Genomic DNA, 19,507 nt, shown 5'->3' on the forward strand with positions numbered 1-19,507 from the left:
TGATCACTCTTTATCAACCTGTCCATCTGTTTCCAGCAATCCCATCTTTTAAAAACAGGCATCTTTAAGCAGCTTCCAGTGTCTCTGAGTCCTCGTCAGACCAGACCAGAATCGTTCTTCAGCTGCTGAGTGTATAAGTGTGTGTATTGATTCTGCTCTGTGTGAGTCCTTGGCTTATTGGCTGATGGCTGGTAGGATACCTGCCCCAGAGAGAGGAACCAGCCGCTCACAGTTGATTGATTATGGACCTCAATGCCGCTGATTGCAACTACACATTCACACAAACAACCGTTCCCCAATAATTGCATTGTATGACCTCAACATCACAAAATGATTGTGGACAAAATGAGAAATAGTGATTAACACGTTTTCATCATTAATGTCATATTATTTTTAACAGTGATTTGATAAGTGATAAGAGTTCAGTATTTCAGCCTTGAAACTACCTAGTGGTCACTTTTCTTCACGAAATCCATTAGTAGAGGACAATTAATCTTTATCAGTTTCTGTATTCAAAGTTAACTTTTTGTCTATGTGGAAATTTCCTATCCTTGCAAATGTGGAGACTAGTCATATCTAGAACTATGCCATTTGTTGGCTTACATCATTTGCTCAACCATGGTGTGAGTTTGGGGCAAGACCAGGGTAAAAGGATTAGATCAATTTCAAATGAAAATTACCCCAAGCTTTACTCACACTCAAGCCATCCTAGGCTGATGAACACAATCGGAGATATATTAATAAATATCCTGACGCGTAGGACGTAGCGTAATCTTTTTGAACTGCGAGAGTTTTACACTTTTTGTAAGTTGAATATGGAAGGCGGTCTGGTGAAAGCTAGCTATTTTACTTCATAACGAATATGGATATTTTTTACACAAACGCATCGCTTCACTTCAGAGCCGTGTGGAGTACGTTTATGATGGATGGAAGCACTTTCTTGATACTCGTTGATCTCGTTCACTGCCATTATAAAGCTTGGATGCATCAGAATATTTATTAATATATCTCCGATTGTGTTCATCAGAAAGAAGAAAGTCATATGCACCTAGGATGGCTTGAGGGTGAGTAAAGCTTGGGCTAATTTTCATTTGAAAGTAAACTAATTCTTTAATATAGTTTTGTATTTTTTTTTTAATTTAGTTTTTATTTTTATTGTATTTTCAGTTTTATTAGTTTTCACTCTATCATTGTTAGTGTTAGATTAGTTTTGTTGTTGTTGTATTTTATTTTTAAATTTATTTAGTTTTTATTTTAATTTTGGTATTTTAGTGCAAACTGGTATCATTTGCATTAAATTTCTCGGTCTAGTGTTATTGGTATCTTACGGAAGAGGATTAGGGCCAAGCAATAATAAAAAAAAAAAATAAAACCATCTCGAGATTAAAGTTGTTAAATTTCGAGAAGAAAATTCGTTAAATTTCGAGAAAAAAGTCGAAATAAAATGTTGAGAATAAACTCGTTAAATTACGAGAAAAAACTCCTTAAATTTCAAGAACAAAGTCGAGATAAAATGTTGAGAATAAACTTGTTAAATTACGAGAGAAAAACTTGTTACATTTTGAGAAAAAAGTCAAGATAAAATGTTACGAATAAAGTCATTAAATTACGAGAAAAAAGTCGTTAAATTACGAGAACAAATTCGTTAAATTACGAATTTGTTCTCATAATTTAATGATTTGTTTCTTGTAATTTAACGACTTTTTTCTCATAATTTAACGAGTTTATTCTCAACATTTTATCTCGACTTTTTTCTCGAAATTTAATGACTTTTTTTCTCATAATTTAACGAATTTGTTCTCATAATCTAACGACTTTTTTCTCGTAATTTAATGACTTTATTCTCAACATATTTTATCTCGACTTTTTTCTCGAAATTTGACGAGTTTTTGTCTCGTAATTTAACGAGTTTATTCTCAACATTTTATCTCGACTTTTTTCTTGAAATTTAACGACTCTTTTTTCTCATAATTTAATGAATTTGTTCTCATAATCTAACGACTTTTTTCTCGTAATTTAATGAGTTTATTCTCAACATTTTATCTTGACTTTTTTCTCGAAATTAAACGAGTTTTTTCTCGTAATTTAACGAGTTTATTCTCAACATTTTATCTCAATTTTTTTCTTGAAATTTAACTATTCTCGAAATTTAACAACTTTAATCTCGCAATGGAATTATTTTTTTATTATTGCTCGGCCCTAATCCTCTTCCGTAGTATCTAATGGCAATTTCATATTTAATGCAGGCAGGTTGGAAAAGTTTAACATTTTATAATATACCATGTATCAAAAAAAAAAAAAAAAAAAAAAAAAAAGTCAATGGGTGGCCATTTTATTGTAGGCTATTTCAGTTGCTTTTGGAGTAATGAAAATGTATTTTATTTTAGTGTCAGTTTTCACAGTTATGTTTTGATGTTGTCGAAAGCATTTTCATTTAGTTATCTTTTTAGTTTTCACTACCGATAATAACATTGGGCAGGACATTATCGCCTAACCAATGGAAGACGAGATGATCGTTTGGGAAACCTTTTTGGAAGTTATTGTTTTTTTCAATTGCTTTTAGTGTGAAGAAAACAAATTTCACCTTTATTAAAGCTAATATATTTGTCTTTTCCAAAACTATTTTCTAATTTTTTTCCCCTTGCTGGCTGATTGTTTGTTTTCTCTTTCAATTTTCTAGGCCCTTTTTGCAAGCGCATCAAAGCTAGCTGGCCTGTCTTCACAGTGGAGCATTTCTGCCCTGGTCTGCTCTTCCCAGAGGAGACAATTAGCCATCCTTCTGCCACATGCTCACATACAGTACTCACTCCCTGACCAACAGCATGTGTCATCCAATTGGAAAATTGCTACCGTAGCGGCAACAATGTGACTTGGTGTGTCATCAGCTGGTTGGTAGCCTAATTCCTCAGCATGTAATGTACTTTCTCTTCTTTCCAGTGTTTTCAGCTAGACCGAGTAGATGTGGTCTAGCACTGACACTGCCATCGATTGATCTGATTTTAGTATTCTCTGTTGCCCCAGTGCCCAGCGCACGAGCTGTTGTTGAGGAACGGACCTGGCCATACATATTCATCAGCGAAGAAGGTCAGGGAAGAGAGGAAGAACACAAACACAAGGGACCGTGTTCAGGCAGTAAATTCACTCCAGTGCTCCACGGCGGTCGGCGGTAGACGTGACATTTCATAGTGTACACACAGAGAGCGGCAAACGAGGAAGGAGGGGTCTGTCATTTTTGTTGCATCGCATTTGGGTAATGATATACAGGAAGACGCGAAGGAGCTGATGTGGTCAAGTGAGGTCAGTGAGCTCATGCCAAAAGATGTCTACTTTCACTCCGCATCCCTTCAGTGTTTAGAGGCTGCCTCTGTTTCCTGTCCATTGTTTAAAACCATTACATAAATCAAATACAGCCAAGGCTCTCTCGCCCGTTTCTGGCTCTGTTTCTGATCAGTTTCGGCTATTACATGTCTGTATTCTTGATCAGGAAGATCCAATCCAACAAGGTGACGCCATCCCAGAATTCAGTCCTGTGGGGTACTAGAAAATAAGAGGCAAAATATGTTGCAGCACTTTTTTTTCTGTTTGGCTTTTATTGTATGGGTACCATTGTAAATTAGTATAGATACTGTAGATTCACAAAGTTTTCAGAGCCTTTCATTTTTTTCACATTTAGTTATGTAGCAGCCAATCTACACATCACACCCCATAATGACAAAGAAAAAACAGATTTGTGATAACTGTAAATTTATTCAAAAGAAAAAAAACTGAAATATCCAATTGACCTAAGTATTCAGACCCTTTGCTTTGACATTTGAAATTTAGCTCAAGTGCACCATCGCATATATCAGGAGAAACTTACAGAAGGAAAACCATAACTGCAATTCTTCACTGATCTGCCTCCTCAATGAAGACACAAGAAAACCCACTTGGAATTTGCAAATAAATACCTAAAAGACTCACAAGGTTCTCTGGTCTGATTAACCTCAGTTACAAGCATTATGTCTGGAGGAAATATGCCTGTAATACCATCCCATAGGGAACTGGCCGGGGTAGAAGGAAAGCTGAATGCAAGAAAATACAGAGATAGCCTGGTCCAGAGTACTCAGGACCTCAGACTGGGCAGAAGGTTCCTCTTCCAATGGGACAGTCACCCTAAGAACACAGCCAAGACAATTCAAAAGTAGCTTATGGACAAGTCTGTCAATGTCCTTGAGTCCAGACTTGGACCCAATTGAATATCTCTTGAGAGACCTGAAAATGGCTGCTCACCGTTGGTTCCCATCCAACCTGACAGAGCTTGAGAGGATCTACAGAGAATGATGGCAGAATATCCCCAAATCCAAGTGTGCAAAGCTTGTCGTGTCACGCCAAAATGATTTGACGCTGTAATTGTTGCCAACAGTGCTTAAACTAAATACTGAGATGAGGGTCTGAATAGTTAGGCCAATGTGATGTTTCAGTTTTTTTATTATTTAGAATTTGGAGCCTGTCTGTCTAAATTTGACGCATAAGTTTCTATGAGACTTTCAGCTAAAAATGCAAAGGAACTGCACATTATTATTGAAAGACTGCAAATTATAATAATTAAAACAGCTAAAAAAATGTAAACAGATATTGGGGGAAAAGTACCAATCTTGACTAGAACAATGAGATTTAACAAATGAGTGAAAATGTAATTATGATAATATGGGTTTTTGTAACATATCTGTCATCCTTTCTGTATGTAAAGAGTATCCTCAGAGTTGTTTGCAAAGTTTGACACAAAATGTGTTGAACTTTGAATAATTTGATCTGTTTCAGCGATGTCCCCATAGGCCCAGCATTGTTGTCATGTCTGTTTAATCCAGTTTTGTCATTCAGGAGTGGACACAGTGGTTATACATTTATGATCTTTTTTGAAGTGCCCTCTTGGCCCTATTTATACTTTATATAAGAGAGTTAACTTTAGTAAGAAATCTCTACATTAAATTAGTAAATTAGCCACAGATATAGCCAGGCAGGATCTCTCATCTCTCACACTTGTAAGATTTATTGGGTTTGACCAGAATGTTCTTGCATGCGGGATTCCTGCTAACTAGAGCAATGTGGGCTAGTGGGAAAATGGAGAGACTAGTTCATCATGTTAGCCTAGTTACCTGAGGCAGACATGGACGGCAGGAAAATCAATCGCGCCTTTCATATGCAGCGTCACTGCCTTCCTCTTACATATTCTGCTCTAATGATACAAATGACCACAAGGCACATGTGGAGCATGACCCCCTTTCCTACTTGCTCACATATATGTCATATTTAGCGAACTCTCTCGCTTATTTTCCAGAACTGTTCACTGGGGTGATTGTTCCTTGCTTACATCAGCTTATTTCAAAATAGGTCATATGTGTTTTATCTTGTGTTAAAATCTCTGTTGTGAATATTACACATGTGCCAGAAAGGATGTTGTTTTCTTTATAGCATTTTAATGATGGGATGAGGTTAACCAAAGGCCTTTTATTCATTATATAGAGAGATTCTGATTCCTCAGATGAGCTCATTCTGTTACTGTCATCCTTGGGGTTGTCAAAGGTCCCAGGACACTTCGAAAAATCGGGAATGAAGAGAGCAGGCCAGTGCTCGACCAGAAGTTTGGCCTGGCAAAACTAGCCCTTGACATTTCCTTGACATTTGTTGACATTTATGGACCCATGTAGACCGAGGGAAAGAGGAGTTAATCAAAACTAGGAGGGAATATTGATGTGCAACTGTCAACAGGCAGTGCCATCTGTACCCTCACGGTCATGGAGGTTAACTGCATGAGGTACAGCTGCTGTACTGTTGTCAAAGATGGGTGACTGCACACGTCAAGGCAAAAGTTAAAGGTAAAGTGTGCAATTTTTGCACTGCTGGTGTCATTTTTAAACAGGATTTCCAAATACTCATCTCCATGTCTTCTGCTGAAAAAGTAAGGTAAAAAAGTGAGGTGAAACAAATCTGTAAAAAAACAAACAAAAAAAAAACAGAAAATTCCTTCATGTTAACACAGTTAAAAATTCTAAAAACACAATGAGAAAATTGTCAAAACGTTTTTTATTCAAAAAGATTTGAGACATAATGTCACATTGTGGGACCAAATCGCAGTTATGAAAAAAAATTCTCAGAATTTCGAGTTGCAATATTGTTCAAATGTTTGGGATTGGTAAGATTTTTTTTATAATGCTCACCAAGGCTTAATTTATTTGATCAAAACTACAGTAAAAACTTTAATATTACCAAATTAACTATTTCTATTTTACGGAAGAGGATTAGGGCCAAGCAATAATAAAAAAATAAAACCATCTCGAGATTAAAGTTGTTAAATTTTGAGAAAAAAACTCGTTAAATTACGAGAAAAAAGTCGTTAAATTATGAGAAAAAATTGTTAAATTATGAGAAAAATGTCGTTAAATTTTGAGAAAAAAGTCGAGATAAAATGTTGAGAATAAACTCATTAAATTATGAGAATAAAGTTATTAAATTATGAGAAAAAAGTTGTTAAATTATGAGAACAAATTCGTAATTTAACAAATTTGTTCTTGTAATTTAACAACTTTTTTCTCATAATTTAATGACTTTATTCTCAACATTTTATCTCGACTTTTTTCTCGAAATTCAACAACATTTTTCTCATAATTTTAGCAAATTTGTTCTCATAATTTAACGACTTTTTTCTCGTAATTTAATGACTTTATTCTCAAAATTTTATCTCGACTTTTTTCTCGAAATATAACGAGTTTTTTCTCGTAATTTAACAAGTTTATTCTCGACATTTTATCTCGACTTTTTTCTCGAAATTTAACGAGTTTTTTCTCGTAATTTAACGAGTTTATTCTCAACATTTTATCTCGACTTTTTTCTCGAAATTTAACAACTTTAATCTCGAGATGGTTTTATTTTTTTATTATTGCTTGGCCCTAATCCTCTTCCGTACTATTTTAATATATATTAAAAAGTAATTTATTCCTGGCAAAACTGAACTTTCAGCAACTATGACTGAATTCTTCAGTTTCACATGATCCTTCAGAAATCTTATCATTCGCATTACACATTTCTTATTATTCTCAATGTTGGAAGCAGCTGTGCTTTTTGTGGAAACCATGATACTTTTTTTCAGGATTCTTTGATGAATAAAAAGTTCAAAAGACACATTTATTTGAAATACAAATTTTTGAAAAAAACAACAACTTTAAACAATTTGTGAAACTTTACTGTCACTTTTGATCAGTTTAATGCATCCTTGCTAAATATTAATAATAAAAAAAACTTACAGACCCCACATTTTTCAAAGTAGTGTATGAAGTCATATACATAGGCCTGATATAAAGTCAAAATATCAAGGAATAAAGTGAAAGTTGTGAGATCTAAATTTGCAATTATAATTTAATTAATTTATTGATTGATTAATTGATTTATTTTACTCTGAGGTATAAATTGGCTTCCATAGTTTCAACTAATTCTGAGTGAATGATTTCCTGTTTATTCTAAAAATTGCTACCTCTACAACTGTATTTAAAGAAAAATACAGCACTCCAAAAGCACTCTTTGGAGGCATTTTCATGATCTCATTCTAGTTCAACAAAATCACTATGAAAGTGGCCAGCATTCTTTCCTGATGTGCTCGCTTGGACATTATATCGCGGCAATTAAAACCAGCCGATGCCCTTTGTACAAATATGGAGGAAATTATTTTTAAGAATTTTATCTAGACTCTGTTATCGTCATTGGCAAATAATATGACTCATTCGGTCTTGTTCAATGTGCGACAGAATGCATGCACATTTCAGCTTCCCAGAGTGTTGGCTTGTCCTTGAGAGAAGATCTGAAGATATGGTTGAAATGACTTGGCTAATCGAACGCAGGGATCTCCGGGAGAAAATCACTTCTTTTGGCAACACTTCCTCTCTCCATATCTCCTCTGACCGAATCACTGCTTCCCTGGCTTTATACCAACTTACATGCAATGAGAGAATATACCTTCAGTGATAAGGCGACGGATAAAGTCATAGATCAAGCTGTTGCCCTAATACGTCCTTCCTTACACTCATTTACCATCTTTCGCTTGTAGCCTATTTCTGAGGGTTTGATAGCAGGGTAGTGGGGTTTTATCGCATATCTGTGTGGATATGGTAGCCTACACATGTTTAAGGGGAAACTCCTAGAAAATGCGTGTGATAAAAAATGCAGGACTTCAGATTTATGTTAACTATTATCATCACTTTAATAAAATAAAAATTTAAAAAATCACTTTAAAAACATCCTGCATCATAGAACAATTTTTAAACAAATTGTAATTTTGGGTTGTGGGTTGGGGCACATTTTGAAGCCAAAAAATGCATTCATCCATCAAAGAAGTAATTCATATGGCTCCAGGGGGTTAATAAAGTCCTTCTGAAGCAGTGATGGATTTCTGAAAGAAAAATATCCATATTTAAAACTTTATTAACTATAATAACTAGCTTCTTGTAGATGGCCATACACATCGTTTTGCGACGGAAGAGTAACCTCTGACTCGACACATGACATAATGACAAACGCGGAAGCGCAGAGGAGAGAGCAAAACAAAACACCGGTCACGAATTAGAAGTCTAAATTGACATTTTTTAAGAAGAAGAATTGTCAGAGGATATCGATATAAGAGAAGAGGAGCTTGAGTTTGTTGGCCAGCCCTATTTGTTTGAACCGCGGGAGGCATCTAAGCTTACGCTACTCCTACATCCTATGTCATACATCGCGTCAGGGGTTACTCATTTGGAGCAAGTTGGCTTACGTAGTATGCATACGGTCATTGTTTCATTTTTGGGTGAATTATCCCTTTAAGATATGTTTTGGTTGATTTGATCACAAGTGGACGATGCTAAATACAGGTGCAAAAGGGGTCTAAAACATTTTGAGCTTGTCCACTTTCAACCACTTCCAGAGGTAGTCGAAAAACGCATTGTTGCTTTCATAGTGTAGACGTTCATGTGATCGAATGTGTTCGAACAGCCACAAAATACCGCATACTCTCCGCCTATACTGACTTAATGTCTAAACATTATGGGAAGCGCACTAGCCAGATGGGATTTAAACTTTGTTGGCTGAAGACCCAAGTTTGGTTTGAAGATGAAAAACTTACCAAACACAATGTTCTCTCACCATTCCTGATTTCTAACACAGCGTTCAGCGTGGTCTTGAAGTTACAAATGAAAGCTGATGCTCTCTGTATGTTTTTCAATCATCTCCATGCACGTACATATGCAAATTGCGCAAGCTTATTTTGTCCATTAGATCGAATGATCTGAAAAAAAAAAAAAACATGCATTTACCTGGCCATAGACCCTTCCCTTGAAGAAATCAGGACAGAAGTTTTTGAAAGTCGAATTAAAATACTATTGGATGAGGAATTCACTTACTTATGTACTATTCCATGACGTTTTGTAATACTAATAGTATGAGTAGTGTATTCACAGTAACCCAGTCTTTATTGTTCTATAAAATAAACAGAAAATATTCCAGTAGGGCTCTCTGCCATGCACAAATAAAGAAAAGCACACAAAACAGTCTCTTTGGGGATCAGTCTCACTTTCTTCCCATCCCAGGTGTGTGGGCCTCGACAGAGCATTCACATCTTTAATCGACACAGAACGGACAGAGCCATCTGTTTTGGGTACCAAAGCTATCAGGCTCGTCCAGTTGCTATGTGTTATGCCCAACTTGTTATGCTCTGTTGAAATTGGACACGTATCCGATGCCCCTAGTTGACGAGCTTGCTTTTATTTGACACTGGATTTAACAAAAGGGTATTGGCAGATCCCCTTATCGCCATTATCCCAAGGAAAAACAGCCTTCACTATGCCATTCGGATTACACCAATTTATTACTCTTCCATTTGGGTTGTTTGGGGCTCCTGCCACCTTTCAGCATCTCATGGTCAAAATCCTCCTGCCCCATTCCGCATATGCCGCTTGTTACGCCCAAGCATGGCCTTTAATTCATCCTGTACCACGTTTTTCTTGTGCTCAGGTAAACGATAGAGACGGCTGTGCACCACCAGGTATCGTTCCAAAATGGTGCTGTATCCGTGTGACTGGGCAGGTTGAGGACACATCTGCAAAATCTGCTTGCAACCTGGCTAAATTGGTGAGCTGCAGTGGCGAGAGGTGATCTCCCCTGGGGACCATGAGTGATTGGATTGACTGGGAGAGCCGCTTATGGTCTGAGATCCTCCTCTGTTAAAAGGGCTGCTGCTAGCTCCACCGATGTCACCTCATTTGAGCGTTTTAAAATATTGAGATGATCAATTTGACATGCACAACCCCTGTCCGTTCTCCATACACCTTAAAGGATTAGTCCACTTTTAAATAAAATTTTCCTGATAATTTACTCACCCCCATGTCATCCAAGATGTTCATGTCTTTCTTTCTTCAGTCGAAAAGAAATTAAGGCGTTTGATGAAAACATTCCAGGATTATTCTCCTTATAGTGGACTTTAATGGCCTCCAGACAGTTGAAGGTCAAAATTGCAGTTTCAGTGCAGCTTCAAAGGGCTTTAAATGATACTAGATGAGGAATAAGGGTCTTATCTAGTGAAACGATCGGCCATTTTTGAAAAAAATACAACTGTATATCCTTTATAAACACAAGTTATCATCTTGCACGTGCTTCAGCTTTCCGCATTCTTTCAAAAAACTGTATGTCCTATGCCTTCCCTATTCAACTTACGGAACGAACACGGCACCAGTTTCGTTTTTTATAGACACTGGTGTGAATTGATTTAATGCCCAGAATGAAATTCACTTAATGTACTAGAAATAAATGGTGTGCCCTGATCAGTAAGAATCGGGAGATAATGCGAAACAGCATGTTCACCACACTATTTGCAGAAATGGTGCGTAACGGCACTGCTTTCCGGGTATTGTGTTACATAGTCCACTAGAACTAATGCAAAACAATGGCCGTGTGCTGAACGTTCTAATGGCCCGATGAGGTCTATACCAATTCTCTCGAAGGGGGCCCTCCATTAGTGGTAATGGGCGCAAGGGTGCTTTTGAAAGGGCTGGAGGAGTACCCAGCTGACATTCACGATAAGCCGCACACCACCGGTGGACGTTCTCATGAGTGCCCTGCAAAAAAAAATCGGGCCATGAGATGTGCTAGTGTCTTTGCTTCTCCTAAGTAACCTGCCATGGAACTACAATGAGCCACCTGGAAAAGCATTTCGCAATGGCTTTTTGGCACTAATAACTGGGTGTCTAGGGCCACCCGATACAACCTGTCTTTTATGATAGAAAAATAGGGATAGGAGAGCGGCTGATCAGGCTGAAGTAGCTGTCCATCGATGGTGCAGACCCCAAAATACACAATAATTGAGCAAATGCTGGTCAATCTGTTCCCAAAAGGAGTGGATGCCTAAGGTGGGGATTAACTGCCACCTTAACTCTATGCTTTTGCCCCCGAAATTGAATACTGACAGGCACTAAACAATTATAAACCACATTCCAGTGCGCACACCGCACCTTAACCTTGCGGCTCGTATTCAATGTTCTCTGTTGCACCTTCTGAAGAATGGAGGTTTGGTTACAGCCTGAATACACCAAATCCTGATATGTACCCCCCTTAATACTCAGGTATTTGGTACTGCCCGGCTTGATTGGAGGCAGCCCACAGGGAGTCAGGGATCTTCATTACTGGACACCTGTCCTGGAAATGACCCGGGTCCCCGCATTTCCAGCAGGCTGACCCAGCCCTCCCCCTGCCCCAGCGGCAGAAGGATGGCCAAGAGACTGGCGGAGACAGGGGAAAGGTTGAGATGTGACTCAGATCTAACTCCCTGGGAACTTGCTGCTGTGGGGTTCAAGGGGCGTGTTGCTTCGTGACCTAGGAACAGGGAAAGGACGAGAAAGAGAAGAAAGAGAAGGAGAGGGTTTCGAGAGACCCCAGTGCAAGCCACCAGATGATTCTTCAGCCAGCTGGATGGCCTGGTTTAGTGATGCCGGGCGGTGGCACTGGACCCACTTGGCCGTTCCTCATGGCAGCTGAGCAATGAACTGCTCCAGTACCACCAGATCGACCACTTCGGGATGTTGCTTGTCTAGGCCATCTGCCACTTGCAGCAAGTGTCCCAGAGCAGTTGGGCCATCACGAAAGGTTGACGCGTTGAAGGATGGCCCGCTTCAGATCAAATTTTCAGGAAAGTCCATGAATGACTTCAGGTGGTCCTGCGGACCCATCTTTACCAGCGGGATGTGGGTGACAGTGGAGGTTGCTTCCAGGGTGACCTCCCGGCCGAGCAAGCTCCGGATGACCCACCAGATCCTGTTGTTCCAACCTGAGGTCCATCAGCACCTGATGTTGACTCTGATGAAGACTGGCAAGCAACTTGACAAGCTCTGCAAGCAGCATTGGTTGGGCTGGCTGCATGGCGGCGTGCAGACTTCTTCGTCATGGGTTTCGGGCACAAGTGTACACAGTTCACAAGAAGAATGACAAAGTAGTCGGGGGGCTGCAAGTAACCTTTATTGTTCTCATAAAACAAACAGAAAATATTCCAGTGGTGCTCTCTGCCACGCACAAATAAAGAAAAGTACACATAACAGTCTCTGTGGGGATCAGTCTCTTTCTCTTCCCGTCCCAGGTGTGCGGACAACTTATATCTGTCTCTCCACCAATCACTAGAATTAGAGACAGGTGTTAGTCATCATTAACTAGACCTCCTTATCTCTGCTCGTCTCCGCACTCATTCCTCCACTGCAGATTTCGCTTTACCATATCCCACTCATCACAAGTACATAGTGCAGAAGTACACAGTGTGTAAGTGCATAGTGTACATAATTTGGGATACAACTACAAATTATAATTTCGAATACTATTTAGGATGGATGGTATGCGAATTGGGATGCAGCAATAGTATTGGAAAAACAGTAGATGAAAAGTACCTGGATGACCTACTACTTCCGCTGAGATTCTGTATTGGAGAGGATGTATGGGTTCTAATTTGTGCATCCTCCTTTCCTTTCCTGGCATCCCATTATCCTGTGCATTCTGTTTTGTGACAGTTGATCTAAAAAATAAATATGGTGTCTGAAAGTTGGGGTTGTCTTTGTCTGAGCGAAGCAACAAGTCATCTGCCTAAACTTTTGGACACAGTCAATCTTGTACTTGCTACTGAGTATGCAGTGAATTGTTCCAAACAGTTACTCAGATCACAACTCACTCCTTCACTGAATTGAGTCATTTTTCAGTTATGTGTACCTACCTTTGTATGAGTATGTTTGAGAGGAATTTATCATATAAACTACTTGTTTGTTGTTCATCAAAATAAGAATGATTACAGTATAATTTGTCATCTAAAAAGTAATTTTAGCTCTTATAACATCGTTAAAATTAAACATCTTTCTATTTTTGAATCTCTAGTTTTTGCGGAAATAATCACCTTCTCCTATAGAGATCCCCCATGAATGCACCAGCTGGTGAGTCTTTTATCCTCATGATGAGGTTGACTACAAAATAGCTTTAATCCTTTGTCTTTTTTTTTTTTTTTTGGCTTCTATTCACTTTCCCGTACACCTCATACGTTGTTCACATTCTGTGCCTTAAACAAGTTGGATTTCATCAACTTTATATGTTTTATATCATCAATACTCAAAAACATCAACCTCAAATAACCACAAAAAAAATTTGTATAATATGGTTTTGTTTTGAAATATGAGTGCCTTGTGCAATACTTTGACCACATTAAAATGCACAAGGAATGGAAATAATTTTAACACAAAATTGACTTGGTATTACCTCTTCTTTGCTTCATTGTAGGTTTATTCAAAAGCTCAATCATTTTATGCCACTATAAATATTCTCATGCATTCCCACACATTCTACAGGCCAATAAAAAGCTTAAAAAGCACTAGGTGGGAGGGCTGAAAGATGTCCTGTTCAAGCTTTAGTCTGTTATGTGCAATAACACCAAATCATACATATGTATCTAAGAGCTAAGGAGTGTGTGTGAGTGATGTAGATTATATTGTGCCTATAACATCTGCTCAGCCTGCCCTGACTCTCTGATCTGCTTCCAATTTACATTCCTGCCTGGTGATTTCCATCGCTCCACTTTGATAAATCATAGAGTGATTTACATAAAGGCAGCCCCATGCTCGGGCTCAAGGAGTCACGCGATGGTGACTGAGGTTAAGCTCAAGACCGAAAGGATAGTGACCCTGTACAGATATATACCCTGTTCCAAAACCTACGGAGGCAGCACTTTACGACATCATAACTTACATTGCATTAATGATATAACTATCATTAATATTTGTATATGTTTTCCCTCATGGGAATCAAACCCACAATCTTGACATGATAGTATCTACCAGTCGACCACTCACAATTTCTTGTTCCCACTTTACTGTGTACACTCTGCTATGCTGTAAATAAATACAAAAAACTAAATACAAAAAACACCAAAAAATAAAATAAATCTGACATAAAAATAAAATACAATAAAACAATATGCATGCTGAAGTAAAAGTAGAAACACTTTTAATTCTAAACGGGTGCTCTCTCTGCCCTTGATGTCCATGTGCAAGAATGTCCAGCACATGCTCCTTTATTACTGAAATGAAATTTATTGATTCTGTTCTGTGCACCTGCACTGAGACAATTGTGATGCTTTATTCAGTCTTCATTTGTGTCAACCTATGTGTCCAAATACAGTTCTTTTTTTTTCTTCGATTTTTGTCTCTATTGTATAAATACAATATATTTTTGCTTGTTTAATGAAATTGGAATGTAAATGGGAAAGATCAAAATTCCAATCTCAGGCTGTTGATATTATAAATGTGCTTATTAGGCTACAGGGCTATCTAGAATATGGATGGCCAGCAGGACAGCTTTATTTTACCCATTCCTATCAAAGTAGGTGTAAGAGCTGTCACATGAAGGCAGGTTTTGACCTCTCTGCTCTTATTTATAAAGCCCAGCTGAGCCCCATTGGAGAAAAGCTCCGTTCAAGACAAGCAGTGAGGAGAGAGGAAAGACAGAGGTCAAAGGTTAGAATAACCCAACCACACACCCAGTTATCTATGTTCATTCCTGTGCTTTTGCTGTCATGGTTGGCTCTGCTTTTCTCGTTGGGGTTACCAGACCTCCCATCTAAATCTCAAATTGGATTCAGAGGAGAAAACTGATGAGACACATATGACATTTTTGACAAGGAGAAATAAATCAATTGACAAGCTATTGGCTACAGTAATGGCCAAACTGTAGGTCAGTATATTTTGATATATTTTTAGTATTTCATAATACTTTAATAGCTATCTAGGCTACATGAAGAATCACTGATTCAAATCAATCAATCAATCAATCAGAGATATAAAAAAGTTAAAACTAAAATAAAATATTTTCCATTTTTGTCATGGTCTTGCCAGAGCATATGGTTTATAGATTTGATTCTCCTTTAACACAAGTAAATAATTTGATAATATGAAAATTTTGCCAAACATATATGTTCAGTCATTACAAATGAGTTTCTGAAAATTAATATTCTGTCTTAATTTTCCATGCGTGTAGAGTAAATTTAGAGAGGCGTATACAAATATTTTCAGACTAATAATGATTTATTAACTAATATAAAAATTAGTTATCTGAAAATGGCATTATAATGTGAAGTATCTTTTGTAAAACCATACAGTTTTTTTTTTTATACCTATACTGACAATATAGATTCAAATAGAGACTGACTGGATAGAACAAGGTGTATTCCAATATTTTTGTTCTGCCAGAAAACAGAAGAATGATTTTGATGACATGAAGTGAAAAAATAATTTTTAAACAGACAAGTAATGTTCATAATAAATCGTGATGAGTTTTAGATGACCTCTAACCTATCTAAGAGCCCATTATAAATCTCTCTCATCTCCCCTATGGATCAGGGTGGAACTTTAGCAAACTTTCTTTTCGAGAGGGGAACACGGCACTACCCATTACAGCCAAGATCTACTAATGAAGTCTGGAGGAAACTCAAAGCAAAAGATGAAAGAAACTGCTTTAAAGGCTCTCAATTCTTAGTCACTCCTTTCTGGGCCACAAACAAAACTAAACAAAAATACATTATAGCAAGCATATCTTAATTATACTAAATATATACTAAAAATAAAAAAATCATATAGCATCAAGTATATATATATATATATATATATATATATCAATTAATAAATCACTTAATAAAATATCATACAAACAAAAAATATGGAAATTATTTTCCTTGTTAAATATTTGCAATTAGATATATTACTTATATATTACTAAATTTTCTCTGCATGTGTTTGATAAACACTCTTATAAAACACATGGAGTTACCAAGTGTAGTTAGTTTACTATCATGACTGATGGTTAGCAAAAATCAAAAAGTGGTGAAAGGGTTGTTTGGAGTTAATAAGCTTTCACCACCATCAATTGAAATGCTACACAAAAGCATGAACATTATTTCATCTTAACCGCATATCCTATTCCAGGTATGTGATCAATATAATTACCTTTGATGGATGGAGTGTAATAAAAAGACTAGCATAATCCAATGACTGGCCATTATGGTGTAATCTAAAAAAAAAAAAGTGTTTAATCATTTTAATTTAAAATTCAATTGGGGAAGCAGATTATTGATTGTCATTTTTTTACAGACACATACACAAAACAGGTTCTCAGTGTCAAATTTCTTATGATGTTCAGTAAAATTGGTTTAAATTAGTTAATTGTTATATTCTACATTATAAAAAAGTATTATGCCTGTTTCAGTACACAGTTTATTCAAAGCTTGAGGATAGCATATGATCTGAAAAATTAATTCTTAAGTTTATATTAGAATATATTTTTACACAATATGAACGTTTAAATATAATTTTGTTTCAGTACTGTAGACTCCTTGAGATTAATTAATATTTCAGCCTCTGTGGTAATATAGCAGACCTTATTTGTGTAAATTATTTTGTGTAAGTGCTGCAGCCACAAGAGTCACAACAAACATATTGTTTTCTTTTCCATTTTAAACCATGTTCATGTTAATCACTTGTTTCTATTGCAGCTGGCAAAATTTTATTGCATCAATATAGTATTTGCTCAAATACTTTTTTTCTGTGTGTGTACCTTGATGTGTTTTTATTGTTTTACCATAGGTGGCAGTGAAGAGAATCTTGGGGTTTACCCACTCTTACATGCTATTGCACTTTAAAGTTTCAATGGAAAGTAGAGCAGCGCTGTGCAGAAAGTGGGTCTTTTACAGTTGATCATATTTTATAGACATAATTAAAGACATTCTACCTCTGTGTTACAAGGAGTTTCATAATGTGCAGCCATAGTTGTGAAGTACTGAGGAGCTCTGTACCTCTGGAAGAAGAACAAAAAGAAGAAGAAAACATTTCCAAACATCCACATACAATATCTACAATTAAGTACAAATGACTTAATAATAACTCATTTTAAAAAGTACTAGACAATGTGCTGAACTGATATTGAAGGTTAAAGAGAGAAATGTTCTTTGGGTGGAAACATTTTAAGTACTGTAACTTTAGTTCACCCATTCCATCTTATTAAATCAGGTCATAATTTCAATTACAATGGGTTGCCATCTACAAGGAAGCTACAGTAGCACTTTTAAAATGCCACATTTTACCGAAGAACATTCAAAATCTTGTTTATATATCGTTCAGAGTGGTGCAAAGTGTGTTAAAGTTGCATGAAAAGTGTCCATTTCAAGTAACAATCTAGGAAAGGAACATTAAAAGTTATAAATTCATATTGTAAAACAGGAAATAATTGTCAAATTATCACTGGAAGGGGGCCCTCAAGGGGCCACAAGGGGATGTGCTGACAATTTGAGAAACTTTTACATAAGCCATTTTTTTTAGGGCCGTCAATGTTAATAATTTGATCATTTTATTTGTTGGTGATGTTTATTTGTTGATAATTTTATTTGACTTCTTCACAATTACAATATAAAAGCTAGTTACAGTATTTCATTTTGGGAAACAATGCTATTTTTATAAGAGCATTACAAAAAGCCTTTTTCTTATACTGTATAAATGAGGCTTTATGTACAGCTACCTACATTTTAAGGGGTCCTTGGCGTCAAAAAGTTTGAAAACCCCTGCTCTGGTCGTTCTCATCATGTCGTTTCCGTTTTGTTTCTTGACAAAAAACTGTTCTTGCATAATAAACATAGGCGAATCATATAGCGGGTTTGGTCCAGTCCCAAACTTTTCCTAGTTTTATTGGTTCAGTGTAAACAATAAGGTTCCAGCTGTTTCACCAGACATGTTAGTACAGTGTTGATCGACATTTCTTTAATGCAATCAAAAGAGATGCTCAGTTATTGTCGCCTCTGATTGGTGGACGCGCCTTCAAGGGGCGGGGATTGGAAGTTGAATCCAAATCCAGCTGTGAATTGGTTCGCATGAGCGGATTCGTGCTATAGACCGTTTTGCCGACCGGGAGAATCATTGGAGACTTGTGTATTTTCGCAATAATGGACAAGACTTCAGCATAGAGAGCTCTCTTGCGCATCCTTTCAGCACGAGCTTAAGGTTTTCCTTTTCAGATGCAGACAGAAAATCACTGCCTGCACCTTTAGAAAAGATTTCTGAAGGATTTTAATAATTGTCTAAGGATCTTGTCACTGTTGTGAATACTTTTGAGCATTAGATATTGCGGTTATCTAATAGAAAAAGATAAAAACATTGAATTGTAACCTTTGTTGCATTACTTTTTAAGTGCGCGCACACGGAGAAAGCGAGCGGAGCGCACAATTGGGGATTGGGAAGCAGTTTTGCAGGACTTGTTTTGTTTTTATCTGGTTGCTGGTCATCGAATTACAATGTTGAAATCTTGAGGCATGATGTCCAAGTCAGTGAGATGCCCATAAACCTGCTTGCGCTGTAACTGCCACCTGGAAACTCAGCCTGCGAGCTCCAACTGATCCTATTCAATACCATCATTTGGACTGCTTTTGCAACAGAAATGATCATGCGATGAGTAAGCTCGATTTGGGCATATTTTCAGAAGCAATTACAGGTAAGAAAGCAACATTTACAATATTTTACTGAATTATTGTTAAAGCGTAATCACGCTCATTTGCTTGGTCCAATTATGTGGTGTGTAATCATTAAAAAGGTACTGCCAAGTTTTAAAGTAAGTATTTATTTAAAATGAAAATTATTTTTTTTATATAAGACTTTATATATTTTTTTAATGAGATGACACCAAAGTACCATATCATATTGTTTAGGTGGCTTATTGTTTATCCCCTCAGTACAGTTCCATCAATCATTACTGAATACCATTCTGTAAAATTGCAATAGTCTCAAAAGTCTTGGCTATTACAATTTTCTATTGTTCAAATGCACCGACCTTAATAAATAATAAATACAAAATACAGTTATTCTAAATGCATTTGATTAAATATTTACAATCATGCAGGTTATATTAAATGGACGTGTATGCTCCTTTACCATGGCACTGGATTTTTCATATA

General features: G+C 36.9%; 1 protein-coding gene and 1 long non-coding RNA gene across 15 annotated transcripts in view; one reads left to right on the forward strand and one right to left on the reverse strand.

The window, feature by feature from the left end:
- Positions 1-16,411: 16,411 nt before the first annotated feature.
- LOC125255133 lies at positions 16,412-18,308 on the reverse strand. Its single transcript, XR_007181839.1, has 3 exons — positions 18,086-18,308; positions 17,299-17,364; positions 16,412-16,581 (listed from the first exon to the last, which is right to left on the reverse strand). It is a non-coding gene; the product is annotated as an uncharacterized LOC125255133 (long non-coding RNA).
- A 149-nt stretch (positions 18,309-18,457) lies between these two features.
- cacna1g (calcium channel, voltage-dependent, T type, alpha 1G subunit) overlaps positions 18,458-19,507 on the forward strand; it is a 234,760-nt gene continuing 233,710 nt past the window's right edge. For 6 of the 14 annotated variants that reach the window (XM_048170120.1, XM_048170122.1, XM_048170116.1 and 3 more), the window contains exon 1: positions 18,463-19,047. The gene's annotated coding sequence lies outside the window, so the exon portion shown is untranslated. Of the gene's footprint in view, positions 19,048-19,507 lie in introns of all 14 variants that reach the window. The other 8 variants (XM_048170115.1, XM_048170111.1, XM_048170117.1 and 5 more) reach the window with 4 other exon arrangements.

The sequence above is a fragment of the Megalobrama amblycephala genome, linkage group LG20 (assembly GCF_018812025.1).
Source record: "Megalobrama amblycephala isolate DHTTF-2021 linkage group LG20, ASM1881202v1, whole genome shotgun sequence".
Taxonomy (NCBI): Eukaryota; Metazoa; Chordata; class Actinopteri; order Cypriniformes; family Xenocyprididae; genus Megalobrama; species Megalobrama amblycephala.